This window comes from Oryzias latipes, chromosome 8, assembly GCF_053564925.1.
Source record: "Oryzias latipes strain Hd-rR chromosome 8, Olatipes_Hd-rR_3.1".
NCBI classification, from domain to species: Eukaryota; Metazoa; Chordata; class Actinopteri; order Beloniformes; family Adrianichthyidae; genus Oryzias; species Oryzias latipes.
Window position 1 is genome coordinate 9,366,341 of NC_136244.1, and position 11,671 is coordinate 9,378,011.

The 11,671-nt window shown below is 41.9% G+C and overlaps 1 long non-coding RNA gene across 1 annotated transcript; it reads right to left on the minus strand.

Annotated features, from left to right (window-relative positions):
• Positions 1 to 9,210: 9,210 nt before the first annotated feature.
• Positions 9,211 to 11,217, minus strand: LOC110015501 (uncharacterized). Its single transcript, XR_002290711.2, has 2 exons — positions 9,573 to 11,217; positions 9,211 to 9,475 (listed from the first exon to the last, which is right to left on the minus strand). It is a non-coding gene; the product is annotated as an uncharacterized LOC110015501 (long non-coding RNA).
• Between the last annotated feature and the right edge of the window lie 454 nt (positions 11,218 to 11,671).

An 11,671-nucleotide genomic window follows, 5' to 3' on the forward strand; every position in this document is an offset into this window, starting at 1 on the left:
GAATGCGTCCAGAGGAAGAGGTTGGCTAAAAGGAAGTGGGATGTAGAAAGGACTGAGGAAGGTAGACAGGAGTACAAGGAAGCGCAGCGTAGAGTGAAGAGAGAGGTGGCAAAGGCCAAACAGAAAGCTTACGATGAGCTATATGACAGGTTAGACACAAAGGAAGGAGAAAAGGACTTGTACAGGCTAGCCAGACAGAGAGACAGAGATGGGAAGGACGTGCAACAGATAAGGGTGATTAAGGACAGAGATGGAAAGGTGCTAACAACCCAGGAGAGTGTACAGAAAAGATGGAAGGAGTATTTTGAGGAGCTGATGAACGTGGAAAATGACAGGGAAAGAAGGGAGGAAGATGTGGTCGTTGTGGAGCAGGAAGTAGCAGAGATTGGAAAGGATGAGGTTAGGAAGGCTCTGAAAAGGATGAAGAGCGGAAAGGCCGTTGGTCCTGATGACGTACCTGTGGAGGTATGGAAGTGCCTAGGAGAGACAGCAGTGGAATTTCTAACGAGGTTGTTCAATAGGATTTTAGAGAGTGAGAAGATGCCCGAGGAATGGAGGAGAAGCGTCCTGGTTCCGATCTTTAAGAACAAGGGTGACACGCAGAACTGCAGCAACTATAGAGGAATAAAGTTGATGAGCCACACAATGAAGCTGTGGGAAAGAGTAGTGGAAGCCAGGCTTAGGAAGAAGGTGGAGATTTGTGAGCAGCAGTATGGTTCCATGCCCCGTAAGAGCACCACTGATGCCATTTTTGCTTTGAGAATGTTGATGGAAAAGTACAGAGATGGTCAGAAGGAGCTGCATTGTGTGTTCGTAGATTTAGAGAAGGCGTATGACAAGGTGCCGAGGGAGGAGCTGTGGTACTGTATGAGGTCGTCTGGAGTGGCAGAGAAGTATGTCAGAGTAGTTCAGGACATGTATGAGAGAAGTATGACGGTGGTGAAATGTGCTGTAGGTCAGACAGAGGAGTTCAAGGTGGAGGTGGGACTACACCAAGGATCAGCTTTGAGTCCTTTTTTGTTTGCTATGCTGATGGACAGGCTGACAGACGAGGTAAGACAGGAATCTCCCTGGACAATGATGTTTGCGGATGACATTGTAATTTGCAGTGAGAGTAGAGAGCAGGTGGAGGAACACCTAGAGAGGTGGAGGTTTGCTCTGGAAAGAAGAGGCATGAAGGTCAGTCGTAGTAAGACAGAATACATGTGTCTGAACGAGAGGGATCAAGGTAGAAGCGTTAGGTTACAGGGGGCTGAGGTGAAGAAGGTGCAGGAGTTTAAGTACTTGGGGTCAACAGTTCAGTGTGATGGGGAGTGTGGAAAAGAGGTGAAGAGGCGAGTGCAGGCAGGTTGGAGCGGGTGGAGGAAAGTGTCAGGAGTGTTGTGTGACAGAAGAGTGTCAGCAAGACTCAAAGGAAAGGTGTACAAGACAGTGGTGAGACCAGCTCTGCTCTATGGGTTAGAGACGGTAGCAGTGAGACAGAGACAAGAGGCTGAGATGGAGGTAGCAGAGATGAAGATGTTGAGGTTCTCCTTAGGACTGACCAGGTTAGACAGGATAAGGAACGAGTACATCAGAGGGACGGCTCATGTTGCCTGTGTTAGCGACAAAGTCAGAGAAGCCAGACTGAGATGGTGTGGACATGTTCAGAGGAGGGATAGTGGATATATTGGTAGAAGGATGTTGGAGATGGAGCTGCCTGGCAGGAGGGCAAGAGGACGGCCAAAGGGGAGATACATGGATGTCTTAACAGAGGACATGAAGTTGGCTAATGTTAGGGTAGAAGATGCCCATGATAGAGTGAGGTGGAAAAGGATGATTCGCTGTGGCGACCCCTGATGGGAAAAGCCGAAAGAGAAAGAAGAAGATGTAAAAGAAATAGACTAATACCACTAAAACAAAAGTTGCTGTGACTACACTTAAGCTGCATTCACACCGGACGCGAGTTGCGTGGCAGAGGTGGCCAGTTTCCATGTTAAGTCTATAGTACAGACACAATGTGAGCTCCAGCAGCACGATTTGAGCTGCGTGGCCATAGTTTAAATATTTTTAAGTTTTGTGAGGTTGCTGCGTTGCATCAACAAATTAGGTACTCAACTCAGGGTAGGTGACACTTTCAGTGACAATGGGTCAGGTAGAATACACATCCAACATGGTAGATTGATCCGGTAGTTCCATGCATTTTCTTAATCCGCTGTTTCCCTTTCGGGGCAACAGTGTCCTGGCTACTGTAAGACCTGCTGGGCCTCACGCTTGGGAGGCGAGCTGGCAGCCAGACAGAGGCAGCCTGGGTCGGCCTCCTGAACTGTTTTCTTGAAACAATAATAATCTGTGTTGTAAATGAGATCAACAAAGACACCGCTCCATGTAGCGAACAGGCTAAAAACATTAGCTGAAAGCTCTTCCCACATCAAGAATACATTCTTGGACAGGCAGCAGGCAGAGAATTTGCCATGTGGTGAATGAGGGGCAGCCGATGGAAATTTGTCGCATTTATTGTGACAAACGCAGCTTAACTCCCAACCTTGTTAGTAACATGCAAAAAAAAAACAGTCTAACATCCTTACACATTAGCTGATTTAGCATATCTATAATATTTCACACTCCTTGGTGTGTGAAAGCTAATGGGACTTTAACTTTAAGATTACATTTGGTGTGGTTAACCTGCTAATCTTTCATTATCAATACGTTGTTTTTTCTGCCCTTTAAAATACAATCCTTGTACAATATTTCAGTAAAATTCATTAGGACTAACTGCTAAGTTGCAAAGATTTGTTTAAACAAACAATTTTAATTCATACCCTCTTCTGAATTCTGATGGAAGTTTATCAACAAACAAAAAGATATATACTGTAATCTGATGCAATCTTTATGTAAAACTAATGAAATGTTATTGTTTGTATTAATGAAAAGATTTTCTTTTAAATCAAATGTACTATTTTAGTTATTATCTTTTTATTTTAAGCTGTAAAATCTATTATGGGGAGTTTGGTGTAGGGGTAAATGCCCAACTGGGATATGGTTTGCTCTGAGAGGTCACAATTGTAAAAACAACTTTATTATTCTAATAATAACTATATTATATAAAAATAATAAAATCTTATCAAACATTTTCTGGATGACAGAATTTTTAAGAGGTAAGGTGTTAATTTCAGTGACAGAAAATAAATTAAAATAGATGCAAAAAACAGTAAATAAAACCCACTTTAATCTCAAATGTTCCATTGATGCAAAAATTAATCAGTTTTGCCTCTTCGTTGTTGAAACTCAGAATCTTACTGGCAACATTTAACAATAAAAGTGCTGGAGAACCTGTTTCATTTTGGATTAAATTTAAGGATTAAACAAAATGTCACAACTGGTCTCAATTTTCTTCAGTTTAGCAGTAGTTATCTGTAAAACTCATCAAAACTATTGTGGCCTCTCAGGTTAGCAAACCATACCTCAATTGGACATTTACAGCACAAAAACTCACCACATAAGATTTTGCAACTTAAAAGTAAAGAAAAACCTTAAACACAACAAACAGCAATATGTTTTTTTTAACCCTTTATTTGAAGTGTAATACAAACTTTTTTCAATGTGATAAGTATAATTATTTAAAATTCTTGATTCTTTTTATGCATTAACAGAACACTCCTCTATTTAGGCTGCCTAACTTCTACAGTTGTCTTTTATCATAAAGTTTGTGTTTGAAATGTTGTTTACCAAAAGAAAAAGCTCTATAGAAGCATTTCTGTTTTGAGTCAACAAATGCAGCTTCATTTTGAAAATGAAAAAGCATTTCTGGCATTGACTTTTATTTTTAATTATGCTACAGAAATGCTTTCACGATGCCAAATACAAGAACAGTAAAAGTGTTTACATTGTTTATTTATGTTTGGCGTTTCTTTGTTGCATTATTTATTGATAACAGTGTAGTATTACACTAATTGCATAAACTTCCACCTTGTCAAGTACAAAAACTTCCTGCTTGGTAATTTAATTTAATCTATTGTGTCTAGGGAGAGACAAGTTTAAGTTTTGCTTGGTTTTATTCACACACATGCAGCTTTCTTTACTATTTATGAGAATGCTTGTGTATCTGCATTGGCTTATTTGTGAAGGAGAGCCATCTGGAATCGCATCACATTGCAACTAATAAAAGATGGTCAGATCACAAGCAAAACGTGTCAGAGAACTGTCTCCAAGGGTGGGGGATGGGGGATGGGGGGTGTCAACAAGACGTGAAAGCAACCCACTGAAATGCAGCTAGATAAACTGAAGTTAGTGAATTTATGAAAGCGAACTATTTTATTCATTATTTGTAAAAAAATTACCCACTGATCAGCTGCCAGATAGTATCAGAGTTTTCCAGCCCAAAAGTGATCTAAAAAGCTTCATACCCAGAAAAAAGAAACGCCCAACCCTTACAATTTATCAGAAAAATTATTCCACAAACTTAATTAAAACATTCAACACCTTTAGGAATATTCTATTCTTCATCATCTGTGTCTTATATGCAAAACTGCCCATTGGCAACACTGCCAATGATGCACTTTTTATTTATTATTTGCAATTCATTGACTTTTTTTAATGAATGATGCACTGACTAAAGAGCAGATTTAAATTTAAATGTACAATTCACAATGACAAATAAATTCTGCATTAAAAAAACCAAAGATTGAATATTTGAGCTTTTAAAGCCAAGTGACTGAAATGCACTAAATAAATATAAAAGAAGCTCTTGTTAAATTTTATATTCTGAAATAAATCATGCTTTCTCTGATTATACCAAAATCTTCCTCTACTTTTTAGCAGAATAAATTCTGCATTCCATCTGCACGCACAACTTTCACCTTTACAGTAAAGCAAAAAAGTATTTCATGAGCCTCCAATTGGGAAAGGTTCTCCCACCTGAATAAGATGAGAGAGGCCTGTAATTTTATTCATAGGCATACCTTAACTATGAGAAACAAAATGGAAAGAAAGACAAAAAAATACTACATTGTCTGGTTTTTAAAGAATTTGTATATCATTAAAAAAATAATTTATGCAACCTGGACAATTTCCTTTGTGCTGCTCAGTACCCAGGTATTTATCTCTGAGTCACACTGGTTGAATTCTTGGCTACAGATGTCCAGGATCGATTTTAGGTCAGTGGTTCGGATCATCTCTCGGTGGGTGGAGTGTCCCTGCCCCAGGTGGAGGAGTTTAAATATCTGGGGGTCTTGTTCACGAGTGAGGGAAGACCGGAGCGTGAGATTGACAGGCGGATCGGAGCGGCGTCCGTAGTTATGCGGTCGCTGTGTCGGTCCATTGTGGTGAAGAGAGAGCTGAGCCGAAAAGCAAAGCTCTCAATATACCGGTCGATCTTCGTTCCAATACTCACCTATGGTCATGAGCTATGGGTCATGACCGAAAGAACAAGGAACCGAATACAAGCGGCTAAAATGAGCTTCCTCCGTAGGGTGGCGGGGCGCTCCCTTAGAGATAGGGTGAGAAGCTCAGTCACCCGCGGAGAGCTTGGAGTAGAACCGCTTCTCCTCCACATCGAAAGGAGCCAGTTGAGGTGGCTCGGACATCTAATCCGGATGCCTCCTTGACGCCTCCCTGGAGAGGTGTTCCGGGCATTTCCCACTGGGCGGAAGCCCCGGGGAAGACCTAGGACACGCTGGAGAGACTGCGTCCCTTGGCTGGCCTGGGAACGCCTCGGGGTACCCCCAGAGGAGCTGGAGGAAGTGGCTGGGGCGAAGGAAGTCTGGGCATCTCTGCTCAGTCTGCTGCCCCCGCGACCCGGTACCGGATAAGCGGAGGAAGATGGATGGATGGATGGATCGGATCAAATCAGATTGTTCAAAAGGAACCAAAGTTCTTAGAACCAGCAGGTACTTCCTGTTTGGAACGTGAGTGACGAGGGGTCACTCAGTCTGGTTCTCATATATATTCAAAGATCACAACAAACTTTGGCCAGTATGGCAGATATCATATATATATCCTATAAAAACTTACCAGTCTTTTTTTGTTTGTTTGTTTGCCATACAATAATTAAAATTTCTATGATCCTAGAATCCATTTTCAAAGTGAACACGTATGTTTAATTAAATTAAATTAAATTTAATTTATATAGCCCAATATTACAACAATAGTCATCTCAATAGGCTTCATGCTGGTGATTGTGTAATAAACATGAATCATAAAGAATATAAATCATAGAATTCAATAGCTGATTGCTAAACTAAGCTAAGCAGACTGAACTAAACTGGGTCTCCCTGCCCTTAGACCCTCCTTCGCGGTAATGAAAAACTCCTAAAAAACAGATTTCGGAAAAAGAAGAAGAAACCTAAGGGGTGCCCACATGAAGGAAGGATCCTCCCCCAGGACGAACAAGCGATGTACCAATATTCTTAAAGAGAATTAGCGTATCTAACTCTGCAACTACGTATTTAAATAGTCCAACAAATGAGCTTCATCAAGATAAGTGAGTGGACGGCTGGGGGTGCGTGACGAGCCAGAGGTAGGGTCCACAGCACAGTGTAGCAGCAGGAGCAGAGACGAGGTACACGGTCAGGTTGCATGGAATCTGGAATCACTCCCACTCCGACAGAGGGATTGATAGAGGGACAATACATGAATCACACTGCACCAAACAGAGGCATGGAGAAATAAATCATCAAGAATAGAGGAAAGGAGAAGTACATGCGAGTAGAGGATAGAACCCCAGTGCACCACACGTTCCCCAGCTTCTGGTAAGGGTTAAACTTAGGGTTCAGGACAGGGTTAGGCTTTAAAGAAAGGGGGTGGGGGTGGAGGGGAGTCTTGTCAGTGGTCTGTGGGTACAGTCGTGGATAGATTGTAGTGCAGGCAGGATCTGGAGGTCCCTTAAAAAAATATTTGTGTGGTCGCAGTGGGATCAGATCATCCACCACATCATGCACCACATGCACCACACATCATAGATGTGTAGATGCAACTCTCCGTCTATCTTCTTCGCTGGTATGTGTGCTCAGCAAGGCAGTTTTGTGTTTGAGCGCCGCCAAGTTGTGTTTTACTGTAACTTCAGAGGCTCCAGACACCTGTGCAAAAGCGCCGTTCTCATTGGCCGAATAGATTTCGACGCGACGTGTCAAAAAAAAAAAAACGAACCCGAGGCTTTTTTTTTTTTGACGCTTTGACGCGTGGCTTTTTTTCGCGGCGGTGTGCACACTCTCATTGGTGCCCTTTGTTTAGCCACGAGGCGTTAAACGTCGGCGAAAATCGCGCGCGAAATTCGTCCCGGTGTGTACGGGCCTTAATAGCAACTAATAATTATGTTGCAGTATGGTGAGCAAAAAATCTTGGAATATCTTCCCGTTTGTGCCAGCTCTGCTTCTAATTCTATCACATCACAAAAATGAAGAACAAGAACAATTGGTTTTTTGAACAGAGAGAACTATATAAGGATCTAGCAGCTCTTCCTTGTTTCTATTATGAAGGGAAAATATCCACAGTTGCCATTCTGCAGACCATAAACAAACAGACATGTCAGTGACTGCTCCGTTTGTAAGCAACTTGGAGTGCTAATGTTGCAATCCAGCTCAGTTCTGCATGCTTTTGTCAGCTCCTGATTCACCACGATCCTCAGAAATGCAAATGTAATCTTAAGTTTCTTTATTTATTTTTTCCATAATCAGTAAAAATGCCAAAAAATCCTGAACCAAAAGTCCAAATCATGAAACAACAGAGAAAAGGTGATGGCGCTTATCAGTGCATGAAAGTTGGTTTAGTTTGAAGAGCTAGCCGGGCTAACCTCCTTTCCAGATAGTATATGTTATCAGGTTTACTGTGTGGCATTTCCAGCCAGTTTGGTCTGAAAGCAAACCAAACAAAACAACTGTGAAAATTGTCAGTCATCCAGGCACATCTGGAAGGACTGCCGCTGCAACTTTCTCTGTGAGGAGCAACAATAAATTCAAGCTTTTCTTTTATTTTTGAAATCTAGAATGAAAGTAACTGAACAATCATCTTCACAGCCTGATTCTGGCATGTGTTTTTTTCTCTATGGGATTGTGACCAGAATCACGACATCTTCACTGACTGTGTTCTTAGATTATTCACATCTTTTCATTTCGTGAAAGTCCCCAAGCAGATGTTCCTCAGCCAGTGATGGAATTTGTGAGTCTGTTGCAGCATGTGCAAATGTGTGCATGCAAATGGGCTTCTTTTGTGTTTTTTAATCTGGTGAGGAATTTAGTATTTGTAATGGGGTCCCGGCGACATGCACCCCATTGTGCATGAATGTGAGCCCCCTGTGCTTGTGCCCAGACTACTGCATGGCCCTGTCTGTGACCACAACTGTGTGCAGAATAGCAATGAGCATCTCATTTTACCTCCAGTGTTTGAGTGAGATGGAGCATGCATACATGCATGCCTTTGCCAAGAGGTGTGTGTTGTTCTGCTTAAATACTGACGTGATTGAGACATTAACCACAAATGTATTCTTTTTTGCATTAATAACAGCAACAGTTAAAGTTGTGGGTGAATTTACTGACCTGAAATAAAAAGCAAAATATCTATTTTAAAAAAACTGGGAAATAATCTGCAGAAGCCTGTGAAAGGGACATTGACAGGAAGTGATAAAAGCAAAGGTTTGTGATGCGGGAAAACTCTAGTCTGAGTGTGGAACCCACAAGATTTTACCCTCAGTGTGAGTTTGCATCTGCAACAGCCCAAATCTTTGCATTTGCTCATGCAGCATGTGCATTTTAAGCGCAGGCACAGAGACTGGATGAATCCGTCCTTCCTGGAGGGTTGCACAGATCATGCATATTTATGAAGATTCTGGCCTTGTGCTCCCCTCTTCTCTTTGGTTAATCTGTTGACTTATTTGTTCCACCACGCCAGAGGGCATGCCCTAAGCTGTCTAGACACCTTATTTATAGTTGTGTGCAGGTGCATCCTGAAGAAAAGCTGTGAGGGCTCTTCAAAACACAAAGGCAAAACCTTCATGTGCACACTCTTCAAACACATCTAAATAAAACCATTGAAGCCTCCTTTTATGGTGTAAGTACATCCTGTCCATTTAAATGTATACAGACGAACATGTCTCTGATCAGTGTAGACATTCCACTGTAGTCCTGGTTAGGTAAGCATGCGGCTTTTGTTTAATTTGTGAATCCACAGCAACTATCATGCTTGGTCGTAACGTGAGCAGACCCAAATGCTGAAACCCAAAACGACAGACACTGGAAGTGGCGAGAATGGATTTAATTTTGACAAGTCTTTGATCACTGGGAGACTAGTGGCGAAGATGTCACCGGAGCAGGAGATGCCAGATGCTGAGGAGGATGTTGGAGCCGAGCTGGAGCGACTTCTCTCTAGTGGAGCTTGATTTGCGAGGAACGGGCTTGAAGGCAGGATGGAGTTAGAGTGCTGGAATTTTGAGGAGCTGGAATACAGACTTGAGGCTGATGGTCTTGTGGCTGGACCCAGGTCGGCGTGGACGGATGCGAGAATTCTGTAGGCAGATCGAGAACTTGGATCAGGCGAGAGCAGGGAATTAACAAGAGCATGAATAATCAAAAACAAGAGCTTAGAGAAGACCAAGTAAGCACCATAGAGGGCAAACAAACTGGCGATGAATACTGGTCTGGAGTCGTCTTAAATACAGGTGCAGATGATGAGGTGAATGCCGACAGCTGGGTCCAATAAAGGAGGAAGCAGAGAAGGGAGGGGCAGTAGAGGACTCCTGGGGGTACCATGACAGCAACAGCTTATTATCACACAGAGGGAAAATTGGCGGAATTCTGTAAATGGTGTGCCTTCTTGCCATCACAAAAAAGGTCTGTCTGATGCCAACTCTGCCCTGAAAAATATATGAAAAAAGGTTGATTTCTGCAAATTTTGGGCAGATTCAACCTGCAACCATTGACCCTTACTATAATAATCCCTATCTATATTTCTACTGATAATCTAAACTTGTCTATCAATAATTTAACAATAAAAAAATCATTATTTCATTGGTGCAAAATGTTCCAAGCCTTTTAGCATTGAAAGTATATTTTGCATGACAAGGCGTGCCCTATAGTAGATGGGCTATTTTGAAACTTATTTCATAAGGCACACCAAAAGGGGCATTAAGCAGAACAAAAAAGTCAGCCAGACATTAATAACTGCGTTCAAGTAACGCTAGAACTTGTTTTTAAGTTCAGTTTAGCTCAGGCGGTAGAGCAGGTCGTCCAACAACTAAAGGGTTGGCGGATCCCCAGCCAGCTGTCGCCCCCCGAACATGGCTAGTCTGCAGCTTACCGCTCTCCATAGGGGATGGGTCAAAATGCGGAGAAGAATTTCCCCATTGTGGGATAAATAAAGTATCAAATATTTTATTATTAATTATTATTATTATTAACTCAGTACACATTAGCCATGTTAGCTTTATTACAATATCTTTTTTGCAACACTTATAAAAACTGATTGAGCTGAAACAAATGTTACTGTGACTATGCTAACTCTCAACCTTGTAACACATAAAATAACAGTCATACACAGCTCTACGTTAGAAATATCACACAACAAACATTTTGACAGAGCTCCGTGCATCTTTTAAAATCTCTTCGACATCAGAAAAACACAACCAGTTTATTTACGCACTCTGGATTACAAGGCGCACTGCTGTCTTTTGAAAAAAATGAATGCTTTTAAGTGTGCCCTACAGTGCGGACAATAAGGTATTTGGGGCAAAAAGTATTTAGTCAGCCACCACTTGTGCAAGTTCTCCAACTTAAAAAGATGAAAGGGGCCTGTAACTTTCATCATAGGTATACCTCAACTATCATTACTACGTGATCATTACTAATGTTTTTGTAGAAATCTTCAAAATAAACAACTCTGATCTCTTAACATCATCTGTGTCTTTCTTGCATTTTAAATTAGATAAACACAGACACCACTCCATGTAGCGATCAGGCTAAAAATATTGTAGTACACAATGGTTGTTCCTCCCACACGCGGCCAAGCGATTTTTGGGCAGGAGGTGAGCAGAGAATTTGCTGCAGGGCGAAATAGAGAGGCATCTGCCGCAAATCTGCAGCGCAAATCATGCTTGGTATGAACGCAGCTTAAGATCCGCATTGATCAGAGATGGGATGGTAGCTAGAAGACTGGGGGGGCGGGGGGTCTTTCTCCAGCTTTAGGAGAAGAATGGTGTAGACAGAGTTCATACACTGACGAAAAATATAAACGCAAAACTTTTGTTATTGCTCCCATTTTCTATGGTATGAACTCAAAGATGTGAAACATTTTCCACATACACAAAATAACCAGTTATTATATTGTTCACAAATCTGTCTAAATCTGTGATAGTGAGTACTTCTCCTTTCCCAAGACAATCCATCCCACCTTGAAGGTGCGCCATATCCAGATGCTGATTAGACAGCATGATTATTGCACGGGTGTGCCTTAGACTGGCCACAAGAAAAGGCCACTCTGAAATCTTCAGTTTTGTTTTATTGAGGGGGTCAGGGGACTCAGACAACCAGTCAGTATCTGGTGTGACCACTATTTGCCTCATGAAGTGCGACACATCTCCTTCGCATAGAGTTGATCAGGTTTCTATTGTGGCCTGTGGAATGTTGGTCCACTCTTCTTCAATGGCTGTGCGAAGTTGCTGGATATTGGCAGGAACTGGAACACGCTGTCGTATACGCCGATCCAG